The following is a 15,278-nucleotide window of genomic DNA, read 5'->3' on the forward strand; positions in this document are numbered from 1 at the left end:
CCGGCATAACAAGCATTACTGGAGTGTAGACAATCCACACTGGTTACAGCAAGTTGACCATCAGTGTCCTTGATCGGTTATCGTGTGACGTCATGAGCAACAAACTCATTACTCCACATGTTATCGACGTCAAGTTGAATGGATCCAAATATAGAAGTTTTGGAACAGGAACTACCGGTACTACTGCAGTATGTTGCCCTGGACGTTCGCCTACGCATGAGATTTCAGCATGAACGCTGCCCACTGCATTGTGCAACTGAAGAACGGGAGGTATTAGACCGTGTATACACAGGTCGGTGGGTCAGCAAAGGTGGGCATATTAATCGGCCCTCTAGGTCGCCGGATTTGACTTTGCTGGGTTTATTTCTGCGGGAAATTTAAAAGATAAGGTGCTCCAGGAAGTGCCGACAGATTGTGCAGACATGGTCGAACGCATCAGAAACACCTTTACTGACATTCCTGCATATATGCTTATGTCGTGTATACAGTCATTTGAAAAGCGGATCACTAAGTGTATTGAAGTTCGCGGTTCCACTGTGGCCGTGACTCGAGGCGAACGCTACTCTACTTTTCCAATTAGACTAAGTGTTCAAACGTATTACCGCGAATAGTTCCTCTGTTCGATATGTCGAAGGAATACAACTTTCCGAATGGGGTGTCCAATAAGAAGTTTTGGAATGTTGGCCTGTCCTACCCTCGCAGCATGGAGGTGGAGCCCCACGAGCCAAGGGGCTACTGAGCACCATATCGTAAATTACGATTGTGTATCCATTTTTATTCCTCCGATTATAGCGCCATCTGTGGCGAAACGAAGAAAATGCTCGAGACAAAACGTTTATAGATTTTACCATAGAATCGTAAATTGCAATAAGAAACGGAGCTTCCAATTGATGATTTCGAAGTTGCCACTCGCCACCTACGTATGGGGTGGAGTCCGTTGGTTGGTTGGCTGATTTGGGGGAGAGGACCAAACAGCGGCGTCATCGGTTCCATCGGATTAAGGAAGAATGGGGAAGGAAGTCGGCCGTGCAGTTTCAAAGGAACCATCCCAGCATTCGCCTGAAGCGATTTAGAGAAAACACAGAAAACCTGGCCGGACCGTCATCCTTTAGAATGCGAGTCCAGAGTGCTAACCACTGCGCCACCTCCTTCGGCTGGGGTTGGGTGGGGGGGGGGGGGGGGGGGTCGAGTGTGGTGTCATTGGATGTCCCGCTCCGAGGCAAAAAAATTGGAATTATAACTTTTTTTGATCCAATGTGTAGCTTTTGAGATATTTCAATGTCTTCAGTTAAAATGAACACTTGTATACTCCTCTTGAAAGGGAAAACTAAATGTAACACAATATGTTCGTAACAATATCTGCTACAGTAGCTAAATCACAAACGCCGAATTAGTTTATACGCAGGACAATGGTAACTTCCGAAAATTCTCAAAAATGTACGTTTATTTGCCATAATAGGCACTGAAAAACAGGGAGATCTATTCTTTGGCAGTAACTGTGAATCGCAAACGGTGATTTGCTGCGAAATAAGTTATCCACAACCCTCATAACTTACGAAAATTTTCAGAAATATCTCCTCTGTACTTCACTGTAGGAAGGTAACAGTCTCCTGGCATTCGCCAAACCCAAACCCTTTCATTGGACTGTCACAGGGTAAAATGTCATTTATAACGTGATTCATTACTGGAAATCACTCAGTCACTCTTTTACAATCATCCACTGTGCAGCTCTTTTCGCCACCTGAAGTGTCGCTTAGCATTAATTAAAGGAACGTGTGGCTTGCGAGGAGCTGCTCGGCTGTTGCAACCCATCCTTTCCAACTACCCAGCCTCAATCATTGTGCTAGCTAGACTGCCGATAGCACTGTTGGAATTCACGATTGATTCGTTCCACTGGTTTCATGCGACTTTTTACTACCACCCACCGCAACGATCGACGGCCCCTGACGTTCAGTACGCGAGGTCCATCCGGTCCTGGTTCAGCTGTTCCTGTTCCTTCGTGTTTCACTTCAGTCACATCACCAACAGCTGTACTGGGCAGGTTTAGAAAAGTTGAAATGACCCTGATGGAGCTGTTACTCAGGTGATGTCCAATGACTAATCCACGATCGAGGTGACATACACAAAACAATACATTTCTTCGGTACTTTTCCTGAAGAAATAACTCAGTTTCTGTCCAGTAACATATATACATGCTACACATGTTACAACATCCTAACTAGGATAGCAGAGACCACCTCTACTGGTCACAGTAGTTTCATGATTTCTGTCATCTTTCACATCCTCATCATCTCCTGTTAGATACATTTTACAATAATCACATTTAAGTTTCTTAATGACTGCATATGAGCAGTAAGCACTTATGTAGTGAAGTAAAGGCCACACATCCTCATCTAATTCCTGTATATCAATATCTTCCACAACTACATTTAACTCTTCATTATATGTCACTTTTGGAAGGTCATTTATGTCTGTCTCATTAGAAAAAAATATCATCCTTTGCAATTAGAGCATCACCCATTTTTTGGAATTTTAATATTAATGATACATAGCTTTGCACCCTCAGTTTACTTTCTGTCTCAAAAATCTATCTAATTGACACATGGTAATTACCACCACTCATCTGACGAAATTTACCAAACCTGCTTTCCAGGTCATCAGTTTGAACCTTGCCTGTTAGAAAGTATTGCCTCTTTTTCTCATTGAGCCAATACCTAGATCCACCAATGCAAGAGTGGTATGCCTAAGAGCTATATGTGTTTGTCTGCTAAGACCAATTAAACCCTGAGAATTTTCCTTTGTTAACCAATTTGCAAACTGATGTAGGAACTCTAGCATGTGCTCAGAATTCTTGTTATTGGCTCTTGAAACCTATTTAATAACCTTTGACCTTTTAACAATGTTTTTACATTAACTGCATCCCACCACTTGCAAATGATCTCAATGAAAGTTGCAGTATCATTGCAATATTCAGTGTTGTGTTTAGAGCCTAATTCCCCAAGAGCAATAGCTATCATATGGTCAAAAATATGGAGAGCAAGTATTACATTCTGCCTTTCTATGGTTGAGGGATACAGTGATTTAAGACATAGCTTGTTTGCAAATTTCAATAAATTTGCCTTTTCCAGCAAACGAAGAGATTTCAAACTATTGAAAGACGCAAAACCACCATCCAGCTCATTATTAAAATTCGGAAACTCTATAAACTCTTCTTTCTGATTCAGCTAAATGTTACGTATGCATTTTAATAGGTGCACACTATTAACTAGAAAGTAAAAAGGCCTACTTCCAGCACCTGGAGAAGGTTTTGGTATTTAATTTTAAGTTCAGGTGGATCACTGAAGTAAGATTCAGCTTTCTTAATGATGGCATTATTATCTGATACTATACCAACTACTTCAATCCCTATGCTTTCCAACTTCAAAAAAAATGGCTCTGAGCACTATGGTACTTAACTGCTGTGGTCATCAGTCCCCTAGAACTTAGAACTACTTAAACCTAACTAACCTAAGGACATCACACCCATCCATGCCCGAGGCAGGATTCGAACCTGCAACCGTAGCGGTCACGCGGTTCCAGACTGAAGCACCTTTAACCGCACGGCCACACCGGCCGGCTTCTAACTTCAGTATAATATTTTTAAGGAATGTGAAAAGAGCAGGGGCCAGCATGACTTTGACCGGCAGAGTATGAGCTACATCAGTGTACTTTGTATCCAAACTATGCACCATAAATACGTAGGCTGCAATGCACATTCACTACTATTATAGGCCTGGCCAACTATGTTTCCCCCTTTGTAGTCCATTTGTGACTTTAAATGGATTTCATCCATTAAGAGGAGAACTGTCCAGTCATCTTCAGTTAAAAATCTCTCTTTCTTAGTTATGTATCCAAGAAAATGTGCAGGAACTTGTTCAAGAGCAGGATTAATAGCAAATCCACCACATACTCTAGTCAGAGTAGCAGGGCTAGGTATAGTTATTTACCACTGCTTCTTAAAAACTTGTAACAGTGAGGAGAAATAGAATGAGCTAATGACCACAAAACTAAAATATCCCATGAATATCTAGCATTATTCTTCTTGCATTTTAGCAATGAAGTCTGTTCTTTCATAAAGTTTATAATTTCATGTTTATCTGACAACTTTCAGAAAAATTATTCAAAGTAGTGGTTATAAAATCAATACTCTCATTAGGTTCCTGATCTTCTCTGTTGCTAAACTTTAATTTGACAATATTAAGAATATTAGTTAACGGTGTTGTGGTACTTACAGTTACTGGAAACTTTATGTTCCCTATTTGACCAAGCTGTAAATCATTGACATGGACAGTGAGAGTGAGATTTGCGTTAATTGTAACATAACACAGAACTTGCAAAAATGGCACTTCACTAATTAAAAGAAAATACACACTATTCAACTTTTTGACACATGTCCACTCATTCAAATCACTACTATTAATTTTATCGCATAATTCCTTCAACGAAGAGAATGATATTGCCTTCTTATGGTCTTCATGAGTAATCAAACTTTCTTTCAGCGCTGATCCGATGAAAGCATTTTCCAAACTCTGTCTTCGATCTTCAGGATGTTCTCTTGATGCTGACGGTGTAGATAAATATTCAGGACATCCTGGAAATAGTGCTGGTATTGCACCTATAAAAAAATATTAATTCTCAGTATCTTACCATATAAAGCAAAAGCGTAAGAGATTCATCCAATGATTATATAACCTAACTCGAAGTCCGTAAATAACCAACTTACCTTTCCTTAGACGTGGACGGTCAAGAGGTGCTGTAATTAATCTTCCAGTCTTCGCATCATCTGCTGATGTAGTTCTTTCCATATCGTGTGCATGGAAATGCAGCTCACAAACCTGTTTAAAATATGGATTACGTTACTTTAGTATGAGAAAAGTTTGGCCTATGTATACAGGTTATGTTTATAAATTATAATTAACACTAAGACTAAACAGAACCATTTCATAGGTTTATTTACTAAAGCTGCTACTCACCACAGTGTGATCTGAAGGAGTAAAATTATCATGGTGAACTTATCTTATCCATTCTCTCCTTGCATCTTCATCATGAGGGAAATGAAATGTACTGACTCTTTCCTGAGTAATATAATTGCCTCTACAAGTAGGCATACAACACCTACGTGGCATATGTATATATTGAAGTAGTATGTACAATATGGGACCTGGATAAACTGAAAGAACCAGAGGTTGTACAGAGTTTCAGGGAGAGCATAAGGGAACTATTGACAGGAATGGGGAAAAGAAATACAGCAGAAGAAGAATGGGTAGCCTTGAGGGATGAAGTAGTGAAGGCAGCAGAGGATCAAGTTGGCAAAAAGACGAGGGCTAGTAGAAATCCTTGAGTAACAGAAGAAATATTGAATTTAGTTGATGAAAGGAGAAAATATAAAAATGCAGTAAATGAAGTAGGCAAAAAGGAATACAAACGTCTCAAAAATGAGATCAACAGGAAGTGCAAAATGGCTAAGCAGGGATGGCTAGAGGACGAATGTAAGGATGTAGAGGCTTATCTCACTAGGGGTAAGATAGATACTGCCTACAGAAAATTAAAGAGACCTTTGGAGATAAGAGAACCACTTGTATGAACATTAAGAGCTCAGATGGAAACCCAGTTCTAAGCAAAGAAGGGAAAGCAGAAAGGTGGAAGGAGTATATAGAGGGTCTATACAAAGGCGATGTACTTGAGGACAATATTATGGAAATGGGAGAGGATGTAGATGAAGATGAAATGGGAGATATGATACTGCGTGAAGAGTTTGACAGAGCACTGAAAGACCTGAGTCGGAACAAGGCCCCCAGAGTAGACAACATTACATTGGAACTACTGACGGCCTTGGGAGAGCCAGTCCTGTCAAAACTCTACCATCTGGTGAGCAAGATGTATGAAACAGGCGAAATACCCTCAGACTTCAAGAAGAATATAATAATAACAATCCCAAAGAAAGCAGGTGTTGACAGATGTGAAAATTAGCGAACAATCAGTTTAATAAGCCACAGCTGCAAAATACTAACACGAATTCTTTGCAGACGAATGGAAAAACTAGTAGAAGCCGACCTCGGGGAAGATCAGTTTGGATTCCGTAGAAACACTGGAACACGTGAGGCAATACTGACCTTACGACTTATCTTAGAAGAAAGATTAAGGAAAGGCAAACCTACGTTTCTAGCATTTGTAGACTTAGAGAAAGCTTTTGTCAATGTTGACTGGAATACTCTCTTTCAAATTCTAAAGGTCGCAGGGGTAAAATACAGGGAGCGAAAGGCTATTTACAATTTGTACAGAAACCAGATGGCAGTTATAAGAGTCGAGGGGCATGAAAGGGAAGCAGCGGTTGGGAAGGGAGTGAGACAGGGTTGTAGCCTATCCCCGATGTTATTCAATCTGTATATTGAGCAAGCAGTAAAGAAAACAAAAGAAAAATTCCTAGTAGGTATTAAAATCCATGGAGAAGAAATAAAAATTTTGAGGTTTGCCGATGACATTTTAATTCTGTCATAGACAGCAAAGGACTTGGAAGAGCAGTTGAATGGAATGGACAGCGTCTTGAAAGGAGGATATAAGATGAACATCAACAAAAGCAAAACGAGGATAATGGAATGTAGTCGAACTAAGTCGGGTGATGCTGACGGAATTAGATTAGGAAATGACACTTAAAGTAGTAAAGGAGTTTTGTTATTTGGGGAGCAAAATAACTGATGATGGTCGAAGTAGAGAGGATATAAAATGTAGACTGGCAATATTGAATAGAATTGGGGAGAAGAGAAGTATGTGGCACAACTTGACCAGAAGAAGGGATCGGTTGGTAGGACATGTTCTGAGGCATCAAGGAATCACCAATTTAGTATTGGAGGGCAGCGTGGAGGGTAAAAATCGTAGAGGGAGACCAAGAGATGAATACACTAAGCAGATTCAGAAGGATGTAGGTTGCAGTGGGTACTGGGAGATGAAGAAGCTTGCACAGGATAGAGTAGCATGGAGAGCTTCATCAAACCAGTCTCAGTACTGAAGACCACAACAACAACAATGTACACTATTACACTAACATTTCAATTCACAATCATATAACGGCTACGCAGGCGAAACAACTAAGACAGCTTTGTGTTTGTTATGACCTGTAGTGCTTACGTCACGAGCGACTCCAAAAACAGTGTAGCGGCCTTGTCCTAGGTGACACTGGTTCTACCCATCTGATCTTCAGCTTTATTCTGTAGCACCTGTAACTCCCTCTCACATGAAAGGTAAATTGTTATTATTTTACTGAGACTGAATGATTCATGAGAGGAGTCATTATTTCATCCTGAACCCAGTTATTGTATAGAGACCTGTGTTGAAAATTCCCTTTCAGATACAGAAAGCAACCTCGATGAACTGCTTTTATTACTATTGTTACACTCCTGGAAATTGAAATAAGAACACCGTGAATTCATTGTCCCAGGAAGGGGAAACTTTATTGACACATTCCTGGGGTCAGATACATCACATGATCACACTGACAGAACCACAGGCACATAGACACAGGCAACAGAGCATGCACAATGTCGGCACTAGTACAGTGTATATCCACCTTTCACAGCAATGCAGGCTGCTATTCTCCCATGGAGACGATCGTAGAGATGCTGGATGTAGTCCTGTGGAACGGCTTGCCATGCCATTTCCACCTGGTGCCTCAGTTGGACCAGCGTTCGTGCTGGACGTGCAGACCGCGTGAGACGACGCTTCATCCAGTCCCAAACATGCTCAACGGGGGACAGATCCGGAGATCTTGCTGGCCAGGGTAGTTGACTTACACCTTCTAGAGCACGTTGGGTGGCACGGGATACATGCGGACGTGCATTGTCCTGTTGGAACAGCAAGTTCCCTTGCCGGTCTAGGAATGGTAGAACGATGGGTTCGATGACGGTTTGGATGTACCGTGCACTATTCAGTGTCCCCTCGACGATCACCAGTGGTGTACGGCCAGTGTAGGAGATCGCTCCCCACACCATGATGCCGGGTGTTGGCCCTGTGTGCCTCGGTCGTATGCAGTCCTGATTGTGGCGCTCACCTGCACGGCGCCAAACATGCATACGACCATCATTGGTACCAAGGCAGAAGCGACTCTCATCGCTGAAGACGACACGTCTCCATTCGTCCCTCCATTCACGCCTGTCGCGACACCACTGGAGGCGGGCTGCACGGTGTTGGGGCGTGAGCAGAAGACGGCCTAACGGTGTGCGGGACCGTAGCCCAGCTTCATGGAGACGGTTGCGAATGGTCCTCGCCGATACCCCAGGAGCAACAGTGTCCCTAATTTGCTGGGAAGTGGCGGTGCGGTCCCCTACGGCACTGCGTAGGATCCTACAGTCTTGGCGTGCATCCGTGCGTCGCTGCGGTCCGGTCCCTGGTCGACGGGCACGTGCACCTTCCGCCGACCACTGGCGACAACATCGATGTACTGTGGAGACCTCACGCCCCACGTGTTGAGCAATTCGGCGGTACGTCCACCCGGCCTCCCGCATGCCCACTATACGCCCTCGCTCAAAGTCCGTCAACTGCACATACGGTTCACGTCCACGCTGTCGCGGCATGCTACCAGTTTTAAATACTGCGATGGAGCTCCGTATGCCACGGCAAACTGGCTGACACTGACGGCGGCGGTGCACAAATGCTGCGCAGCTAGCGCCATTCGACGGCCAACACCGCGGTTCCTGGTGTGTCCGCTGTGCCGTGCGTGTGATCATTGCTTGTACAGCCCTCTCGCAGTGTCCGGAGCAAGTATGGTGGGTCTGACACACCGGTGTCAATGTGTTCTTTTTTCCATTTCCAGGAGTGTATTCATTTCGTAACTGCTTTGATTTATTTTTATTATTATTGATTGCAGAAATTAGTTCTTTAGTATTCAGTCTCACTAAGAAAAGAGTTTAGCTTTTCGAAATGAATAAATAACCAAACAGCTTTCACTAGACGACGTTTATGTTCAGGGGATTGGGGCTGGTAGACTAGAGATCTGCTGCTGCATACTGACTGGAAGCTGTACTCGATGTCTCTCCCGGTCGTCGAACTGCGTGCGGAAACTGTAGGAATCTTAGTCTGTGTTAAATACTGTCCAATTCTCCTTTCTATGGAAACCTGTCCGTCGAAGTGGGTATGTTTAAAAGTCGCTGCAGGTTCGAACATCCACGGTAGAAAGAAATGTCTCGTACGCATGCACAAATATTTGAAAATGAGAAGCCATAAGATGGAGAATACAGTAATTTACGCAATACACACCTTTTTTTATGGTGCCGAGAAATTGGTTTATTGGCTTATTATTGTCGCACAAAATCAAAAACGCCTTTCAATTAAAGATGGCGGTCTCCCAACAATGCCTTCTCTCTTAAGCCGAAATACATTCGTCCATACTCATTAAGATCAGAAGCTAGACAATATCTTTTCACAATAGTTAACAGCGAACCACAGCTCTCTTAGTTCAAGGAATGGACAGAGTGTCAGCGATAATGCTGCTTTCTCGCAGCCAGTTGCGTGCGAGTACACTTCAAATAATACCTTGTGCGGCCACTCTCTCGGGACTCAAATTGCTGCACACCACGTTTCAAAGCTTCTAATCTCTTCTTATCTGAACTGCTTATTATCTAGTTTTCTTCTTTGCGCATCAGACAAATACATTATGAATGGTTCGTAACAGTTCAGTTTACACACAGAATTTGCAAAGACACTGGTACAGACGTGCGTCTTCAAATTCAGAGATATGTAACCTGGCAGAATACGGCGCTGCGGGCGGCAAAGTCTATATAAGACAGAAAGTGTCTGGCGCAGTTGTTGGATCGGTTACTGCTGCTATAGTGTCCGGTTATCAAGCTTTATAGCGCATTTAAAATTAGTTTGCGACTCTTGACAGGCCAGTACGGACCGAGTGGAGGAAAGCTTGGTTGCCAGCGTGTGCTGAACGCGTCAGCATGCGACTATAACAACAGGCCTGCTCGGCACATAACCTGCCAGCTGCCCAAGCTGTCCGATATGCAATCTTTCTCAAACAATTTTAGAGAAAATATACGGTAATAAACTTTGAGTCTCGCACAGCCTATAGCTTCATTCGCCAGCTTCATGATGAACTACCTATTATTTCGTTAATGGTCATAGTTACTGTGATATTTCGGTATTAGCTAAATTACTGCCAGAAATTGTTAAGGTTTCAAGTGAAAATTAGGGATCGCTACGAATTTGCGTTTGGTGTGATTTAGGTCATATTTTGCTGTATATAAAATTTAGATAACATATTGAATTAATCATTAAATCTCGAAGGATGTCGGTTTCTATATCCAAGGTCCAGGAAATGGAATGTGATGGAGACGTTTACAGGTCTCCGTCACGAACACACACGTAAGTGAAAAAAAAAAAAACGAAATATTCATAAATCCCTCGTATCTCATAATCTGTCTTTGATATGGAATCAAGATTTTGGCAAAGAGCAGAGTATTTTGCCGTATGGTCAATATGCGAAACTTCCATATCTATCGCAGTATTCAAACAACTACATATGTTTTCAAATGAAGTAACGTAATTTTCAAGGATCATCAGTAGTCTGTGAAACGAAACTTGCAGAGAGTTTTGCAACAATGTAAATGAAGAAGCTGAACATTTATTTTTATACTGGGAATGGGCTTCCTCGTGACTAAAGATGTGTCTCGCCTTCAGTTGCTGGTTTAATAATACGTTGTTTTAGGATTCTGTCACTACTTCAACTGCAGTAGAATATTTGTGAGATGCATATCTGTAAACTGTGCTGTGTTTAGGCAAAAGAAGCGGTTATTAACACAGCAACAAGAGAAGTAACGTATTACTCAAAACTCAACACAGTTCTTCATGAATCCGTGTCTCCTTAAACACATTCTTAGAATACCCTACAACTTGAGACCAGTCCTGTGATGTAACATTTGCAATGACTTCTTTTGTCAGCATTTCACCTTACTGAGAGTAAGTAATTGTTGTTTTTTGCCTCATTACTTTTCACCTCGGCCTATATTCTCAGTCGGATTTAAATGGGCGTGATACAGAGGAAATGTGATTAAACGATGGTCTTTAGTTCAGATGGCTCTGAGCACTATGGGACTCAACTGCTGAGGTCATTAGTCCCCTAGAACTTAGAACTAGTTAAACCTAACTAACCTAAGGACATCACAAACATCCATGCCCGAGGCAGGATTCGAACCTGCGACCGTAGCGGTCTTGCGGTTCGAGACTGCAGCGCCTTTAACCGCACGGCCACTTCGGCCGGCTGGTCTTTAGTGTTAGCCAGTTCATCGACCTGGTAGTGTGGAGTTTTTGACTTGTACATTACTACAAGTTCCGTTAACTTCGCCTTAGACGAGCTAGGTTCACTTAATCCATTCGAACTTTTCTTTGTACCCAGATAAAAATAGCCGCTTTCCTCCGCTGTATTGTTGGAGCTTTATCCATCACAACCGAGTGATATTGCGTATTGTCCATTCCTTTGTCGAATTCAGAGGAATGATTTGCAGTAGAACATTATCTTCACAGCCGATGACCGTGTTCTTGGATGACCACTTTTATTGAGAATCTCGTGTTCAGACGTGCTGCACTATTATTATTAACGCAGCGCACTCGTTCGCAATATCTGACGACCGTAGAACACTTCAACGCCAGAAAATACCACTTGACTACGAGAGCAATTGAACATAGATGCCTCTAAATCGTGACATCACGTGGTACTGTTTATCCACAGCGTGGCAACAGTGGCGCTTTACCAAGAGAACTGCTGGTGGCGTGGTAGGGAAAGCTCTCCATTGGTGTTACCTTGGGAACGGCGTCATGTCCCAACTGGTGAGCCAAATGTCAAAAGTCGCAACCAATTTGAAACGCACTATAAGTGAGTTTGTACTTTGTGTATTAGTCGGCGCACGAGCGGTAATACACAGTATCTCCGAGACGGTGATGAAATGGAGATTTTCCCGTATGACCATTTCACGAGTGTGCCTTGGATATCAGGAATCCTGTAAAACACAAAGCTTTACACCTCACTTGCGCCCGTCAACACCGACATTGGACTGTTGATGACTGGAAACATGTTGCCTGGTCCGACGAGCCTCGTTTCAAATTGTATCGAGTGGATGGACGAGTACAGGTATGGAGACAACCTCATGAATTCATGGACCCTGCATGTCAGCAGGGGACTGTTCAAGCTGGTGGAGGCTCTGTAATGGTGTGGAGCACGTGTAGTTTTAGTGATATGGGACCCCTGATATGTGTAGATACAACCCTGACAGGTGACAAATATGTAAGAATCCTTTCTGCTCACCTGCATGCACTTGTGTGCATTGTGCATTCCAACGGACTTGGGAAATTGCAGCGGGACAATGCAACACCCCACACGTCCAGTATTGCTACAGAGTGACTCCAGGAACACTCTTCTGAGTTTAAACACTTCCGCTGGCCACCAAACTCCCCCGACATGGACATTATTGAGCATATCTGGGATGCCTTGCGACTTGCTGTTCAGAAGAGATCTTGACCCCCTTGTAACCTTACGGATTTATGGATAGCCCTGCAAGATTCATCGTGTCAGTTCCGTCCAGCATTGCTTCAGACATTATTTGATTCCATGCCATGTCATGCTGAGGCACTTCTGCGTGCTTGTGGGGGCCCTACACGATAGTAGGCAGGTGTAACAATTTCTTTGGCTCTTCATTGTATTAGAGGTTAACAAATTTCAGTTTCTCAGAAAAAGTTTTATTACTGTTGTCAGTTTGCATTTTATATCCTCTCTACTTTGTCCATCATCAGTTATTTTGTTGCCAAATAACAAAACTCATCTACTGCTGTTAGCATCTCATTTCCTAAACTAATTCCATCACCAATTTCTAATTCAATTCTACTAGATTCCACTGGCCTTGTTTTCCTTTTGTTTATGTTCAACATGTAATCTCTTTTCGAGACACAATCCATCCCATTCAACTGCTCTTCCAAGTCCTTTGCTGCCTCTAACATAATTGCAATGTCATCAGCAAAACTTTGAGTTTCTATTTCTTCTTCCTGAACTTTAATTCCCTTTCCTACTTTTTCCACGGTTTCCTTTACTGGTAGCTCAATTAAATTGAAAAACAATCGAGTCTCAATGTCTTGTCAGCTACAGCTTCGCTTTCAAGTCCACCAATTCTTACCACTGCAGCTGGTTTCAGTTCGAGATATAAATAACCATTCACTCCCCTTAGTTTATCCCTGCTACCTTCAAAATGTCAAAGCATGTGGGCCACTTGACACAGCCAAAAGCTCTCTCTAAATGTATGCAGTTCTCCTTCCTTCAACCTATCTTCTAGGATGAAGCATATGGTCACTATTGCCTCACATGGTCTTACATTTCTTCATAACCCAAACTGGTCTTCCCTGAGGTCAGCTTCTGACAGTTTTTTCATTCTTCTGTAAACAGTCAATGTCAATATTTTTTGAACCATGATTTATTAAACTGATGGTTGGACAGTATTCACACCTGTCAGCACCTGCCTTCTATGGATTTTATATTTAGTTACTTTCATGATCCTTGAGTATGATAAATCGTAATTATGTGGAGTGAGTCATTTTATATTCACAGCAAAAGTTATTTTGTAAATATGTCTATATTACTAAATGTCTTTTTTCTTCTGGTATTGTAATTATGTACATCATTGTTCCTTTTGATTTGCAGTGGATTATTTACAATGAACTTCATGAGGGAATAAATATACTGTGAAGCAGCAGTATAATGCCGATCGCCTTAAACATAAAGGTGATAACAGGGTGATTGTGGGTGGTTACAGCCCATTATTCTTAAAGCATCTTTAAAAAGGAGTTACCTCAGAACATTATTACATAAGCTACTAGTGAAGGAAATATGCAAAATTATTGATTTGTTTCTTCCCAAGATCTGCAATGATTCTAAGTGAAAATTTGGCAGAACTAAGTTGTTTTAGGCGTTCCAAAATATGCTTCTTCCAGTTTAAATTCTCATCAACATGGACACTTAAGAAATTCGAAGTTTCCGTCCTTCTTATTATTTTCTCAAGATGTGTTCCACTTATCATTGGTGTAGTACCTCTAGATATGCAGAAGAAAATATTTTGCGTCTTTTTAAAATTGAAGTTGAGACAGTTCACACGTAACTAGCTAATAACACTTTTCAGAATATTGTTTACTGTTTCCTCTGTTGCTGTATGTGTGCTTCAATTGATTACAGTACTAATGCCATTCACAAAAAGAATTAATTATGCTTGTTGTATATAAAATGGAACCTAATTGACATATATGAAGAACAATAGTGGACCGGGTGAGAGTTGGGTCCCCAGACTATGTTGATTGAGTTACCAAGGACAACTTTCTATATTCTTTTTGCTAGATATGACTTTATCCATTGGTTGGCGAAACCATTGATCCCATAAAACCTCAGTTTAGGTAGGAGAATATTGTGATTCACTCATTCAAATGTCTTAGAAATGTCGTAGAAAAATTTTGTTACCTAATGTTTGTAAAATTTGGTGAATGAACATGTAAATGGCATTCCTCTGAGAGTAACTCTTCTGAAATCGTAGCTGTGATTTACTGATGTTATTATTGTTGCTTAGGTAAGGTGCTATTCTAGAACACATAACCATCTCAAAAATTTTGAAAAGTGACATCTATAGTGAAAGAGGTTGGTTGTCATTGATATCTTTTCTATCACCTTTCTTATAGAGGGGTTTAGCAAAGGTATACTTCAGTCTCTCTGGGAAAATACCTTGAGTTAGTGATATGTTACATATTTCAGATAAGACAGGGCTTATTATGTGTGAACAATTCTTTAGTATTCTATTGGAATCTCCATCAAAATCCAAATAAGTTTTTATGTTTGAGAGAACATAAAACTTTCTTAATGTCAGAAGGGTGGATTTTATGAGAGTTGCTTTTTGAACATACTCTTGTGATTGTTTTCTTGTACTCTTTGTCCCTGTATTTTGTACTACATACACAAGTGATTATTAAATACATTTGCTACCTGTGGCACACCATTTATAATTCTTCCATTCAAATCGATAGTGATATTATCGTTTTCTGTGGTTAGATGCCCTGTTTCTCATTTCACTACATTCCATATAGCCTTAAATCTGTTCCGCAGACTTATTGATTTCTGACGTAATATACAAGTTCCTTGATTTTTAATAACATTTCTTAATAATTTCGAGTAGTTATTTTAGTGTGTAACTGCTACAGGATCTCTACTTGATCTTGGTAAC

This window comes from Schistocerca serialis, chromosome 1 (assembly GCF_023864345.2).
Source record: "Schistocerca serialis cubense isolate TAMUIC-IGC-003099 chromosome 1, iqSchSeri2.2, whole genome shotgun sequence".
NCBI lineage: Eukaryota > Metazoa > Arthropoda > Insecta > Orthoptera > Acrididae > Schistocerca > Schistocerca serialis.